General features: G+C 38.3%; 1 non-coding gene across 1 annotated transcript; it reads left to right on the top strand.

The window, feature by feature from the left end:
* The first annotated feature begins 13,450 nt into the window (after positions 1-13,450).
* On the top strand, positions 13,451-13,522 carry TRNAC-GCA (transfer RNA cysteine (anticodon GCA)). The gene has a single exon. It is a non-coding gene; the product is annotated as a tRNA-Cys (tRNA).
* Positions 13,523-14,772: the final 1,250 nt, after the last annotated feature.

Below are 14,772 nucleotides of genomic sequence, written 5' to 3'. Positions count from 1 at the left end.
ATCCAACAGGGGTTAATATCTAAAATATACAAAGAACTCATACAACTCAAAATAAAACAAAAAGGCTGATTAAAAGATAGTAGAAGACCTGAATAAATATTTTTTTCCAAAGAAGACAACAGATGGCTAACAGACACATGAAAAGATGTTCAACATTGCTAATCATCAGGGAAATGCAAACCAAAACCACAATGAGATATCCCTTCATACCTGTCAGGATTGCTATTATAAAAAAGACAACAAATATTAAGCATTGGCCAGACATGGAGAACAGGAAACCCCCGTGCACCAGTGGTGAGAATGCAAATAGATGCAGCCACTGTGGAAAACAGTATTCAGTTCAGTTCAGTTCAGTCGCTCAGTCGTGTCCGACTCTTTGCGACCCCATGAATCGCAGCACACCAGGCCTCCCTGACCATCACCAACTCCTGGAGTTTACCCAAAACTCATGTCCATCGAGTCGGTGATGCCCTCCAGCCATCTCATCCTCTGTCATCCCCTTCTCCTCCTGTCCCCAATCCCTCTCAGCATCAGGGTCTTGGAGATTTCTAAAAAAAAAAATAAAAATAAAAATAAGCTACTGTATGATTCAGCATTTCTACTCCTAGGTATTTAGTCTATAGAAAAGGAAAACCCTGATTAGAAATGATTAATGTATGCCTGTGTTTATTGCAGCACTATTTATAATAGCCAAGTTATGAAAGCAATTAAGTGACCATGGATAGATGAATGGATAAAAATGTGAGATACACACCCAGATACACAGTGCAGTATTACTCAGCCATAAAAAAGAATGAAATCTTGCCATTTGGGACAACATAGATGGACCTAGGAGGTATTATGCTAAGTAAAACAAGTCAGACAAGGAAATAATACTGTATGATTTCACTTGTATGTGGAGAGGAGAAGGGGACGACAGAGGATGAGATGGCTGGATGGCATCACGGACTCGATGGACATGAGTCTGAGTGAATTCCGGGAGTTGGTGATAGACAGGGAGGCCTGGCATGCTGTGATTCATGGAATCGCAAAGAGCTGGACACGGCTGAGCAACTGAACTGAACTGAACTGACCTGAATCAAATAAAAATAGAATATGGATATAGAGAACAAAAAGTAGTTGTTAGAGGGGAGATGGGTGAGGGAGGAGAAAAGTAAGTAAGAGAAATTAAGAGGTACAAAATAAATGTCACAGTATGAAATGGGAAGCACGGAGAATATAGTCAATAATTATGCAATATCTTTGTATAGTGGCAGATGGCAACTAGAATTATCATGGTAATCGTTTTGAAATGTATGGAAATATTGAATCACTATTGTATGCACCAGGAAATAATATAGTGTTGTAGGTCAATTAAACTTCAATAACAAATGAACAAAAACATCTTATAGGAAATCACATCATAATTTGTGGCTACCAGAGGTGAGGGGACGGGTTTCGAATCTTCCTGCCAATGCAGGAGCTGCAGAAGATGAAGGTTTGATCCCTGGGTGAGGAAGATCCCCTGGAGAAGGAAATAGCAACCCACTCCAGTATTCTTGCCAGGATAATCCCACAGACAAAGGAACCTGGCGAGTTACTGTCATTGAAGTCACAAAGAGTCAGACACAACTGAGAAACAGGGCAGGCATGCAGAAGGTGAGGGGACAGGGAAGGGGAGTTATATGAAGGTAGTCAAAGGTATAAAATTTTCGGCTATAAGATAAATAAGTATTAATGATGATAAGATAATTAACCCTGCTCTACTTTATAAAGGAAAGTTCTTAAGAGAATAAATTCTGAAGAAAAATATTTTTTCTGTTTCTTTCATGTTTATATGAAATGATGGATGGTCACTAAACCTATTGTTATAATCCTTTCATGATATATGTAAGTCAAATCATTATGTTGTGTATCTTAAATTTATACAGTGCTGTAGTTCAATAAAACTGGGGCAAAAAAGTGAACCTCCAACATAGCCTACTCTTTAGATTTAAAGTGAAAGAAATTTGTTATGCAAAATGAAATGGATTATTGTTAATCCATGGAGGAAATATATTTGCTCTGAACAAAATGGCTAAAGGAATCTCTGAAGTCCTGGAACAAAACTCTCTCTGCAGCTGTTTTAGACCATGCTGGAAGCCGGGGAAAATGTGAAGAGAGCAACATAGACTTTTCTTCCACTCATGGACAAAAGTAAGTCTAGTATTTTCCCAGATGTCAAAGGACAAACTGACTCAGTTGTTAAGCACTGTTTTCAGAGACTTCATAATCAGAGGAAGAGATAAAACAGAAAGCATAGAACCATATTGTGGAATGTCAACAGAAGGCATTTTAATGTCAAAAACTGACAGAAAAGTTCTACATTAACAAAGAGTGTTAGTTAAGCATATAAGACTAATGATCATACTACTTGAAATAAACTTACCAAAGAAATATAAAAGGAAGGAGTAACTTCATTAAATCTGATAACCCAGGAAGCAGTGATTTTTTTTCCTCTCAGAGAAACTTTGAGGAATTTTGAGTTGCTTGAATAAACAGGATTGAAATAAAGAAATGGTGGATGGAGCACATGATCCTCCACAGGTGAAGTACTAAGAGCAAATGCAGAAGACCTGGCAAAATCCATGTGAGCCACCAGCCCTTTCCCTTTTCCACCATCCAAAGTCAGTGGAACAATGTGGATCCTATTACCGCTTCTGGGAAACACAGTTGGTTCCAGGAGGTCATGGCAAGCAGAGGCGCCCAAAGTGGCATTTACTCCCTGCCTATTTGGCCCACTAGGTAAGGAATGGGGCTCTTCATTGGCTAGCTTCTAACAGATGCAATGTGCCAGGCAAAGAATGGTGGTCCTCTGCCAGCTAATTCCTGGCCACTACTTGCTGTCTTTGGCTTCAGATACTTCCTATTTCTCCCCAGGCCACTGTACCTCTGAACTAGCAAAGTATGATTACAGTAAATCTTAACTCTTGCTATTTGTGTGTTTTTATGCTAGAAAGATTTTGAGCAGAGAAACCCACATAATCCTTGATAGTTCCCTATCAGCTTCCATTTGTGGGTAATAAGAGAATTTTCTTTGTCTCAGATGTGTCTGAGGAGACAGAAAAATCATTAGGCACATCAGTTATTCTTAGGACAAAGGAAGGGGACTGCTCTGAAACGTTAGAACTTACTCTAAGAAGTAAATTTTCAAACTTTGTTTACTCAGTCAGATTCTAGAATGTACTACATTATGTAACCAATACGGTCGGTGATGAAAAAGCCTAACCATGGGCAACTCAACTATCATTTAAAGGAGATTTAAAAAAAAAAAAAAAGATGGCTACCAAATAAGAAACAGTGAAAGACCTCTTGAAGAAAAGTTTGCGCATTTTAGCAAAGTAAATTGTGAGAGTTTGACACGTTCAATAAATTGTCCAAGAGCCCAAATAAAGAGAAACATTAAAATGATGAAAGAAAAGATGAAGTACAGACACGTGAAAGAATTTCAATCTAAAATGGAACGGGAGACTCTGAAATGGAGAATCTCACACGTGCACCCTCAGAAGAATGGTACTTAAGAACTGCAAGACTGCCTTCCCATAAATGCCTCATTTACAAATGACTAAGGATTACCTCCTGACCAATGAACATCTGCTAAAAATCCCTGGCCATTCTCAAGCCAGGGAACTTCCTGCTTGGTCTCTGGCTGGACTTCTCTTTTTGCACTCCTTGCCCATAACAACAACCCATCCCAAACCCTCAACAGACTTGTCTGTACCTTGCCACAGCATGTATTTCCCAAATTGCTATTCCTTTTCTATTCTCGAATAAACTCAGTGCCTTGTAATTTGAGCTTGTCTCAGTTTATCTCTTCATTTGGGTTGACAGAAGGACGGAATTCAATATGCCTATATTACTCAAAAAGAGAAAAAAAGCCAAAGAAGTACTAAGGTAAACATAAAAAGAAGTGTTAATCGGATGAAGAAAGTCTGAGTCTGAAACTAAAATGGGTTCCCTGAACACGAGGAAAAATAAATGAAAAGAGATTAATCGTGTAGGTTTAAGGAAAATAAGTTCAATTATTTCTAAGCAACTCATGAACGAAGAGAAAATTTACAGATAGTAAAGATAGTGGAAAGACTACCCAGAAAATAAGAACAATGAAATTTTAGTGTGTTAAAACTTACAGTAAAGCATCAAAGCCAATCTAGAAAACACTAGCCTCTGTGTTGTTTCTACTATTAAATACAAATGAATGAAAAGAAATGATTTCAAACCTCAAAACATTTGAAAATGAGCTGTAAAATTTAAGGAAAGCAGGAGAAAGAAACTAATAGAAAACATAAAATAAGTAACTGCAAATTAAAGATCTATAGACAGTGTTAAAAGCTAGGAACTGGACCTTTTAAATACATCAAATATATAAAACATGCTGGTAAATCTAAATAACAACAAAAAGAATTAGCGTGTTAAAATGAGATACCTATAAAAAATTTTAATTAGCTATTATATAACTATATTGTGTGTATGTGTGTGTGTGTGTGTGCTCAGCTGTGTCTGACTCTTTGTGACTCATGGACTATAGTGAGCCAGGTTCCTTTGTCCATGGAACTTTCCAGTCAAGAATACTGAAGTAGGTTGCCATTTCCTACTCCAAGGGATCTTCCTGACCCAGGGATCAAACCCATGTCTCTTGTGTCTCCTGCAATGTTAAAATACTTAATGATATATATTTTATAGAAAATATAAATTGATAAGATAGATTCTAAAATAATTAGAAAGCCTCAAAAAACCTCCAAGCTGAGAAATAATTAAAAATTGTGTTATTTTTTTAAGGTTTCCATTTTGATAGTTTTACAGGTGAATTCTTCTAAACATTCAGAAAAGAGAAAATATAAAGTGCCTAGGAACAGAAGAGAAATTTCTAACTCAGCTAATATAAAGCTACTAGCAAAATCTTCGGAGAAGGCGATAGCACCCCACTCCAGTACTCTTGCCTGGAAAATCCCATGGATGGAGGAGCGTGGTAGGCTGCAGTCCACGGAGTCGTGAAGAGTCAGAGACAACTGAGCAACTTCACTTTTACTTTTCACTTTCATGCATTGGAGAAGGAGATGGCAACCCACTCCAGTGTTCTTGCCTGGAGAATCCCAGTGACGGGGGAGCCTGGTGGGCTGCTGTCTATGGGGTCGCACAGAGTCAGACACGACTGAAGCGACTTAGCAGCAGCAGCAGCAGCAGCAAAATCTTACAAAGTATAGAAATCTGCTGTTTTTTCTCAGTTAAGACAATGTAAACATTCTAAATATACAGCAAATGTAATACAACATGATTTTAATATAATAACATATCATGATTAAGTATGAACTATACTAGAAAATAAGAATGGCTTAAAGTCAAGAAATTAATAAAGCAGTGCATAGCAACCATTGGCCTAGGAAGAAAGGCTACATAAATATCTATTGGTCTTTGATGTGGGGTGGTGGGGAGAGGGCAACAAATGACTTTTATTATCTTACTTACTACTCCTCCTATGAACCAACTGAGATGTAGGCAAAGGACTCAAACAAATGGAGATTAAAATATAGTCATCACTTCATATCCACCAGGGCCTCTCCCCACCTCCCACCCATGGATACCAAAATCTACTGATGCTCAAGTCCCTTTTATAAATGTCCTGTATTTGCTTAACCTACTCACATTCTCTCCTAAACGCTAAGTCATCTCTACATTACTTATAATACCTAATACAATGTGGATGTTATGTAAATAACATTTTGGATCCTGGACCCAATTCCAATATGTGTATGTCAACAAGCAATTCTCAGATGAGAAATCAACTCAATTCTATCCAGAGACAGCATCAGATTCTACAAGTAAAGGGTAGGACTGCCTCCACTTCAGGCACCAAATGCAAACCTGAGTTGTAACTGCTCCTGACCAACCAGCTTCAGATTTGAGGTTCTAATAACGCCTCCAATTCAAGATGCCAACCACAAGTCCAGGTTGTTACTTACACTTCTGAGCAACTGGTTATAGATCAGACATTCCTATGACACCCTTATCATTTTGAATAATTTGCTAGACTGTTTCACAGAACTGTGGAAACATGTTTACTCTCTAGATTACCAATTTATAAGAGGTTAAGAAGAGGTGGCAAGAATACACAGAGGAATTATACAAAAAAGATCTTAATGACTGAAATAACCACGATGATGTGGTTACCTAAAGCCAGACATCCTGGAGTGTGAAGTAAAGTGGTCCTTAGGAAGGATTACTATGAATAAAGCTAGCGGAAGTGATGGAATTCTAGCTAAGTTATTTCAAAACCTAAAAGATGATGCTGTTGAAGTGCTGCAGTCAATATGCCAGCAAATTTGGAAAACCAGCAATGGCCACAGGACTGGTAAAGGTCAGTTTTCATCTCAATCCCAAAGAACGGCAATGCCAAAGAATCTTCAAACAACCATATAATTGCACTTATTACACATGCTAGCAAGATAATGCTCCAAATCCTTCAAGCTAGGCTTCAATAGTACATGCACTGAGAACTTCCAGATATACAAGCTGCATTTAGAAAAAGCAGAGGAACCAGAGATCAAATTGCCACAATCTACTGGATCATAGAAAAAGCAAGGGAATTCCAGAAAAACATCTACTTCTGCTTCATTGACTATGTTATAGCCTTTGATTGTGGACTGTGTGGATCACAACAAACTGTGGAAAATTCATAAAGAGATGGGAATGCCAGACCACCTTACCCATCTCCTGAGAAACCTGTATGCAGGACAAGAAGCAGTAGTTAGAACAGGATATGGAATAACCGCTTCCAAATTGGAAAGGAGTACATCACGGCTGTATTTTTTCATCCTGCTTCTTTAATTTATATGCAGAGCACATCACGTGAAATGCCCAGCTGGATGAATCACAAGCTAGAATGAAGATTGCCTGGAGACATGTCAACAATCTCAGATATGCAGGTGATACCACTCTAATGGAAGAAAGTAAAGAGGAATTAAAGAGCATCTTGATGAAGGTGAAAGAAGAGAGTAAAAAAACTGTCTTAAAATTCAACATTCAAAAAACAAAGATCATGACATCTGATCTAATCACTTCATGGCAAATGGATGGGTAAAAAGTGGAAACAGTGACAGATTTTATTTTCTTGGGCTCCAAAATGACAATGGACTGTGACTGCAGCCACTAAATTAAAAGATGCTTGCTCCTTGGAAGAAAGCTATGACAAACCTAGACAGTGTATTAAAAAAGCAGAGATATCACTTTACAGACAAAGGTCTGTATAGTCAAATCTGTGTTTTTTCTAGTAGCCATATATGGATGTGAGAGTTGGACCATAAAGAAGGCTGAGCACCAAGGAATTGATGCTTTTGAACTTTGGTGCTAGAGAAGACTCTTGAGAGTCCCTTGGACTGCAAGGAGGAGATCAAACTAGTCAATCCTAAAGGAAATAAACCCTGAATATTCATTGGAAGGACTGATGCTAAAGCTGAAGCTCCAATACTTTGTCCAGCTGATGTCAAGAGCCTATTCACTGGAAAAGCCCTGATGCTGGGAAAGACTGAGGGGAAGAAAAAGGGATGACAGAGGATAAGATGGTTGGATAGCATCACTGACTCTATGGACATGAATCTGAGCAAACTCGGAGATAGTGAAGGACAGGGAAGCCTGACCTGCTGCAGACCATGGGGTAGCAAAGAGCTGGATACAACTTAGTGACTGAACAACAACAACAAAGACTATTAAAGGATATACAGATCCACAGCCAGATGAAGGGTTTCATAGGGTGAGATCCCAAACAGAAGAACTTCTGTCCTCAAGGAGCTTATGGTCCAGCACCGTAGCATATGGAAATGTTCTAATTCCCCAGGTTGGAAACTCTCTCAACCTTCTCCTTTGGGTTTTTTTGGAGTCCTCATTACTTAAGCATGATTGATTAAATCATCAGTCAATGATGATTGATTGGCCAAGCAATCTAGCCCTCCTTTCTTCCCTGTAAATCAACCCCCTCTTCAAGATTGGTCTTCCTTGCCACCAGCTCACTTTCTGAGGTGTTTTCAAAAGCTACCTTAATTAAAGTAAATCAGTTATGTGGAAAGGGACTTCTGAATAACTCAATACTCATTTCACCTTTGTGGCTCTGAAGCATTTTCAAGAACTGAGGACAAGAGACAATGTACAATAATAAAAGATGCACCCATTGCTCAGGAAATTTGGGATTTGAGAGCTGTGAGCCTGGAACTGTGGATGAAGACCAGATATATATGAGAAATATTTTGATCATCTGAGTGACCAAACATACATATTTCTTATAAATCACAATATTGCAGATAATATATAATCTGGATGTTTAACTATGGTAGCACTATAATGTTATTATTCAGTCGCTAAGTCATGTCCGACTCTTTGAGACTCCATGGACTGTAGCCTGCCAGGTTTCTCTGTCCATGAGATTTTCTAGGCAAGACTACTGGCATGGGTTGCCATTTCTGACCCAGGGATCAAACCCGCGGCTTCTGCATTGGCAGACAGATTCCCTACTGTTGAGCCACCAGGAAACCCACATATAAATATATAAAAGTAACAGTATAACACAAATATTACACAGTAAAATAGATAAAAGAATTGACTTTAAAGTCAAGTCAGCTTCAAGATTCTGCCTCATTGGAAGGTTAGAGCTAGAATGGAAACAATTCCATGACTGAGAGGGAACAGCATAGAGTACCATCCAGACCTAAAAAGATTGGGAGAAAGTGAGTTTGATTCAGATAAAATCTTAACAGTTTTCTCTATTTTAATTTTTTACATAAATTTATTTATTTATTTATTTATTTTAAATTTTAAAATCTTTAATTCTTACATGCGTTCCCAAACATGACCCCCCCTCCCACCTCCCTCCCCACAACATCTCTCTTGGTCATCCCCATGCACCAGCCCCAAGCATGCTGCACCCTACGTCAGACATGGACTGGCGATTCAATTCTTCCATGATAGTATACATGTTAGAATTCCCATTCTCCCAAATCATCCCACCCTCTCCCTCTCCCTCTGAGTCCAAAAGTCCGTTATACACATCTGTGTCTTTTTTCCTGTCTTGCATACAGGGTCGTCATTGCCATCTTCCTAAATTCCATATATATGTGTTAGTATACTGTATTGGTGTTTTTCTTTCTGGCTTACTTCACTCTGTATAATTGGCTCCAGTTTCATCCATCTCATCAGAACTGATTCAAATGAATTCTTTTTAACGGCTGAGTAATACTCCATTGTGTATATGTACCACTGCTTTCTTATCCATTCATCTGCTGATGGACATCTAGGTTGTTTCCATGTCCTGGCTATTATAAACAGTGCTGCGATGAACATTGGGGTACATGTGTCTCTTTCAGTTCTGGTTTCCTCGGTGTGTATGCCCAGCAGTGGGATTGCTGGGTCATAAGGTAGTTCTATTTGCAATTTTTAAGGAATCTCCACACTGTTCTCCATAGTGGCTGTACTAGTTTGCATTCCCACCAACAGTGTAGGAGGGTTCCCTTTTCTCCACACCCTCTCCAGCATTTATTGCTTGCAGATTTTTGGATCGCAGCCATTCTGACTGGTGTGAAGTGGTACCTCATTGTGATTTTGATTTGCATTTCTCTAATAATGAGTGATGTTGAGCATCTTTTCATGTGTTTGTTAGCCATCCGTATGTCTTCTTTGGAGAAATGTCTATTTAGTTCTTTGGCCCATTTTTTGATTGGGTCGTTTGTTTTTCTGGAATTGAGCTGCATAAGTTGCTTGTATATTTTTGAGATTAGTTGTTTGTCAGTTGCTTCATTTGCTATTATTTTCTCCCATTCAGAAGGCTGTCTTTTCACCTTGCTTATATTTTCCTTTGTTGTGCAGAAGCTTTTAATTTTAATTAGATCCCATTTGTTTATTTTTGCTTTTATTTCCAGAATTCTGGGAGGTGGATCATAGAGGATCCTGCTGTGATGTATGTCTGAGAGAGTTTTGCCTATGTTCTCCTTTAGGAGTTTTATAGTTTCTGATCTTACATTTAGATCTTTAATCCATTTTGAGTTTATTTTTGTGTACGGTGTTAGAAAGTGATCTAGTTTCATTCTTTTACAAGTGGTTGACCAGTTTTCCCAGCACCACTTGTTAAAGAGATTGTCTTTACTCCATTGTATATTCTTGCCTCCTTTGTCAAAGATTAGGTGTCCATATGTGTGTGGATTTATCTCTGGGCTTTCTATTTTGTTCCATTGATCTATGTGTCTGTCTTTGTGCCAGTACCATACTGTCTTGATGACTGTGGCTTTGTAGTAGAGCCTGAAGTCAGGCAAGTTGATTCCTCCAGTTCCATTCTTCTTTCTCAAGATTGCTTTGGCTATTCGAGGTTTTTGTATTTCCATACAAATCTTGAAATAATTTGTTCTAGTTCTGTGAAAAATGTGGCTGGTAGCTTGATAGGGATTGCATTGAATTTGTAAATTGCTTTGGGTAGTATACTCATTTTCACTATATTGATTCTTCCGATCCATGAACATGGTATATTTCTCCATCTATTAGTGTCCTCTTTGATTTCTTTCATCAGTGTTTTATAGTTTTCTATATATAGGTCTTTAGTTTCTTTAGGTAGATATATTCCTAAGTATTTTATTCTTTTCGTTGCAATGGTGAATGGAATTGTTTCCTTAATTTCTTTTTCTACTTTCTCATTATTCGTGTATAGGAATGCAAGGGATTTCTGTGTGTTGATTTTATATCCTGCAGCTTTACTATATTCATTGATGAGCTCTAGTAATTTTCTGGTGGAGTCTTTAGGGTTTTCCATGTAGAGGATCATGTCATCTGCAAACAGTGAGAGTTTTACTTCTTCTTTTCCAATTTGGATTCCTTTTATTTCTTTTTCTGTTCTGATCGCTGTGGCCAAAACTTCCAGAACTATGTTGAATAGTAGCGGTGAAAGTGGACACCCTTGTCTTGTTCCTGACTTTAGGGAAATGCTTTCAATTTTTCACCATTGAGGATAATGTTTGCTGTGGGTTTGTCATAGATAGCTTTTATTATGTTGAGGTATGTTCCTTCTATTCCTGCTTTCTGGAGAGTTTTTATCATAAATGGATGTTGAATTTTGTCAAAGGCCTTCTCTGCATCTATTGAGATAATCATATGGTTTTTATTTTTCAATTTGTTAATGTGGTGAATTACATTGATTGATTTGCGGATATTGAAGAATCCTTGCATCCCTGGGATAAAGCCCACTTGGTCATGGTGTATGATCTTTTTAATGTGTTGTTGGATTCTGATTGCTAGAATTTTGTTGAGGATTTTTGCATCTATGTTCATCAGTGATATTGGCCTGTAGTTTTCTTTTTTTGTGACGTCTTTGTCAGGTTTTGGTATTAGGGTGATGGTGGCCTCATAGAATGAGTTTGGAAGTTTACCTTCCTCTGCAATTTTCTGGAAGAGTTTGAGGAGGATAGGTGTTAGCTCTTCTCAAAATTTTTGGTAGAATTCAGCTGTGAAGCCGTCTGGACCTGGGCTTTTGTTTGCTGGAAGATTTCTGATTACCGTTTCAATTTCCGTGCTTGTGATGGGTCTGTTAAGATTTTCTATTTCTTCCTGGTTCAGTTTTGGAAAATTGTACTTTTCTAAGAATTTGTCCATTTCTTCCACGTTGTCCATTTTATTGGCATACAACTGCTGATAGTAGTCTCTTATGATCCTTTGTATTTCTGTGTTGTCTGTTGTGATCTCTCCAACAGTTTTCTTTAAACAATTGTTTGTTCGGTTGTGTTGTCTTAGTGGCAGCATGCAGGATCTTAGTTGAGGCATGCAGCTCTCTATTATGGTGCACGGACTCAGCTGTTCTGCAGCATGTGGGATCTTAGTTCCCTGACCAGGGATCAAGCCCCCAGCCACTTCATTGCAAGATGGATTCTTAATCACTGGACCACCAGGGAGGTCCCTGTCTGAGAGCTTTAATTTCTAAAGTAAATCGGTGCTGCACTCAGGTACCTTTGTTGTTTACCAAATTAAGCAGCCTCTGGTTTGCATAGTTGTAAGAATTTTGTTTTGTTTTGGTTTTTTCCCCCAGGCTTCCTGAGTCTAAAGGAGTTATATTCACAGAGCATTTGTTAGAATATCCATATAGAAAGTTCTACTTATGTTAATGTAATAAATAGCTTTTCAGAAAACTTCCTAAGATGGTTCATTATTCATGCATGGCTTTGAATAGTGGGCTTTTGTAATAGTGGGTTTTCTCTGATTAAAATAAGATTTCACTTTTGAAGTCTCTGACACGTATGGGAAAATATTTAGCAATAGACACATATGTAGTATAATAAATTAAATATATAGTGTTTTTAAAGAACAATCTATAATACTTGAAGAAGAGTTTAGACTATGTTATTGAATTGGGCCTAGATGAGGTATCCTATGAAAAGCATTTTTATGAAGTGATAAGTAGATTTTTCATGGTTAAAAGTTGATTATCTGCCAGTGATATTTTCAGCTTATCTTTGCTTATAGGAAATGGAAGTTTATTTACATATTTGTTTAGCTTCATGTACACATTACAATACAAAGTTTAAAGGAAAACACACAGTGGAAAATTGAAGAGTACCTTGGTAGTCCATGTGATAACAGCTCCAAGTGAAAACTTTCACATGTGAAAAGTCCCTGTTATGGAAGTTCAGTTCTTCCTGAAAAAGAATTGTTTTGTACCTGGGATTCTGAGCTGGAACTGATTCTTTCTACCAACTGGAATTTCAAGTGTCCCTCCCTCCGCCACAACAGGATGAAGGGGCCCCAGGCTAGAATGCACCAGGGCTAAGTTCCTAGACATCTCTCCCAGAAGGAAAACAATAGACTGCTGGCATTTTTTAAGTCGATAAGAAGGAGGAAACCACTGGAACTCAAGAGAAATTAGTTGGTAATGATCTTAAAGGTGGCCGTGAACCTTTGCAGTTGCAAAGCAGAACATCTTTCAGCAAAGAGGCTCTTGATAGAGGAAGTGACTGGTCACTTTGAACAAGAAACAAAATCGGCTTGATTCACACAAATAATCAGCCAAGCTTGAAAAATGCAAGGAAGTAAATCCAGACCCAATTTAATGTTAAGGTAACAGCTGCTTAACCACTCCAGAGTCTCACCAATTCCCTAATTCAAAGCAAGAGCATTTTGTTCTATAGTTGTTTGTTCTTACATAACCACGAGGTAAAATACATTTGAACTTTCCCTTTTTGTCCATTGTAGGGGTTTGATTTCTCTCAATAATTTTTTTTCTCTAAATTTTGCAAAGTCTCAACTTAGAAACTTTCCTAAATATTGTTATAACTATAGGTGGATACATCTTATTATAATCTCATGCCTGGAATGGACAAATGTAAGTTCACCAGGTATAATTTTGCAGCAATCGGGGTGTTCAAGAAATGTTACTTTTATTTGATTTAAATTTAGCTAAAATATATTTAGGGCTTCCCTACTAGCTCAGATGGTAAAGCATCTGCCTGCAATGCAGGAGACCCAGGTTCAATCCCTGGGTCGGGAAGATACCCTGGAGAAGGAAATGGCAACCCACTCCAGTATTCTTGCCTGGAGAATTTCATGGAGAGGAGCCTGGCAGGCTACAGTCTGGGGGGTTGCAAAGAATCAGAAACTACTGACTGACTAACACACAAAAATATTTTTAAATCTCCAGATATCAAGGCTGGCAGGAAATTCAATCTCAGTTACTTGGTCCCTCACTTCCTGGAATTCCAAACTCACCAAAATACAGAAAGGGATCCCTCTTGGTTTGGGCAGCAGAGGTTACCCTTGTGATGCCCTGTGAACCAGGCTCTGTGGCATGGTGAGCCACCCACAAGTGCTGGGTTTTAGCTTCTCCAGGCCCAGTTAGGGCCTCGTTAACTCTGTGGGCCGCAACTCCCCAGGCCTTATGGAAATGAGATAGCTCAATATCTCTGATTCTGTCTTTTTCACCAATTATGAGAAGTCACCCACGTCTGTCCCTTTAAGCTGGGGAAACAAAAACACAAAAGAAAAGCTGTGTGTGGGATTTATTTCTTTTTCTTTTTGGTCTTTCCTCAAAGCAAAGAAACACAGAACTTGGTGTATATGGCAGGATTGAGGGTGGAGAGGATATAGTAAAAAGAATAGTGATAGAACAAAATAAAACAATATGTGCTGCTTCATAGGTAGTTAACATCTTTTACAGAACATGCTCCTAACAGGACTTATCTGTATCTGCATGTTAAGTTAATAATGAGAACACTTCATCTATTCTCATAGAAGATTAAAAAAACAGCATTTTCTAGAGTGATCAAAGGGATTAATGGGACATTTTTATACCCAGAAACAGGTTTAATGAGGCCCTATTCTATGGATATAAGAGATTCGCAGGTATCAGGAATCTAAGAAATTCTATGTGGCTTCAAGTATACCCTGGAATATTAGAATTACTTAAAAGTGAGAGTGAAAGTTGCTCAGTTATGTCCAGCACTTTGCGACCCCATGGACTATACAGTCTATAGAATTCTCTAGGCCAGAATACTGGAGTGGTTAGCCTATACCTTCTACAGGGGATCTGCTGGACCCAGGAATCGAACCAGGGTCTCCTGCATTGCAGGCGGATTCTTTACCAACTGAGCTATCAGAGAAGCCCAGAAGTACTTTAGACTTACTCTTATAAGTAATTAATCTAAGAGTAAGAGTAATTGAAGTCCCTCAATTACTGCAGTGGCAGATGGTAACTGCAGCCACAAAATTAAAAGATGCTTGCTCCTTGGAAGAAAAGCTGTG

This window comes from Ovis aries, chromosome 6, assembly GCF_016772045.2.
Source record: "Ovis aries strain OAR_USU_Benz2616 breed Rambouillet chromosome 6, ARS-UI_Ramb_v3.0, whole genome shotgun sequence".
NCBI classification, from domain to species: domain Eukaryota; kingdom Metazoa; phylum Chordata; class Mammalia; order Artiodactyla; family Bovidae; genus Ovis; species Ovis aries.
Note: the sequence above shows the minus strand (reverse complement) of the source record. Positions and strands in the feature narration are given on the sequence as shown.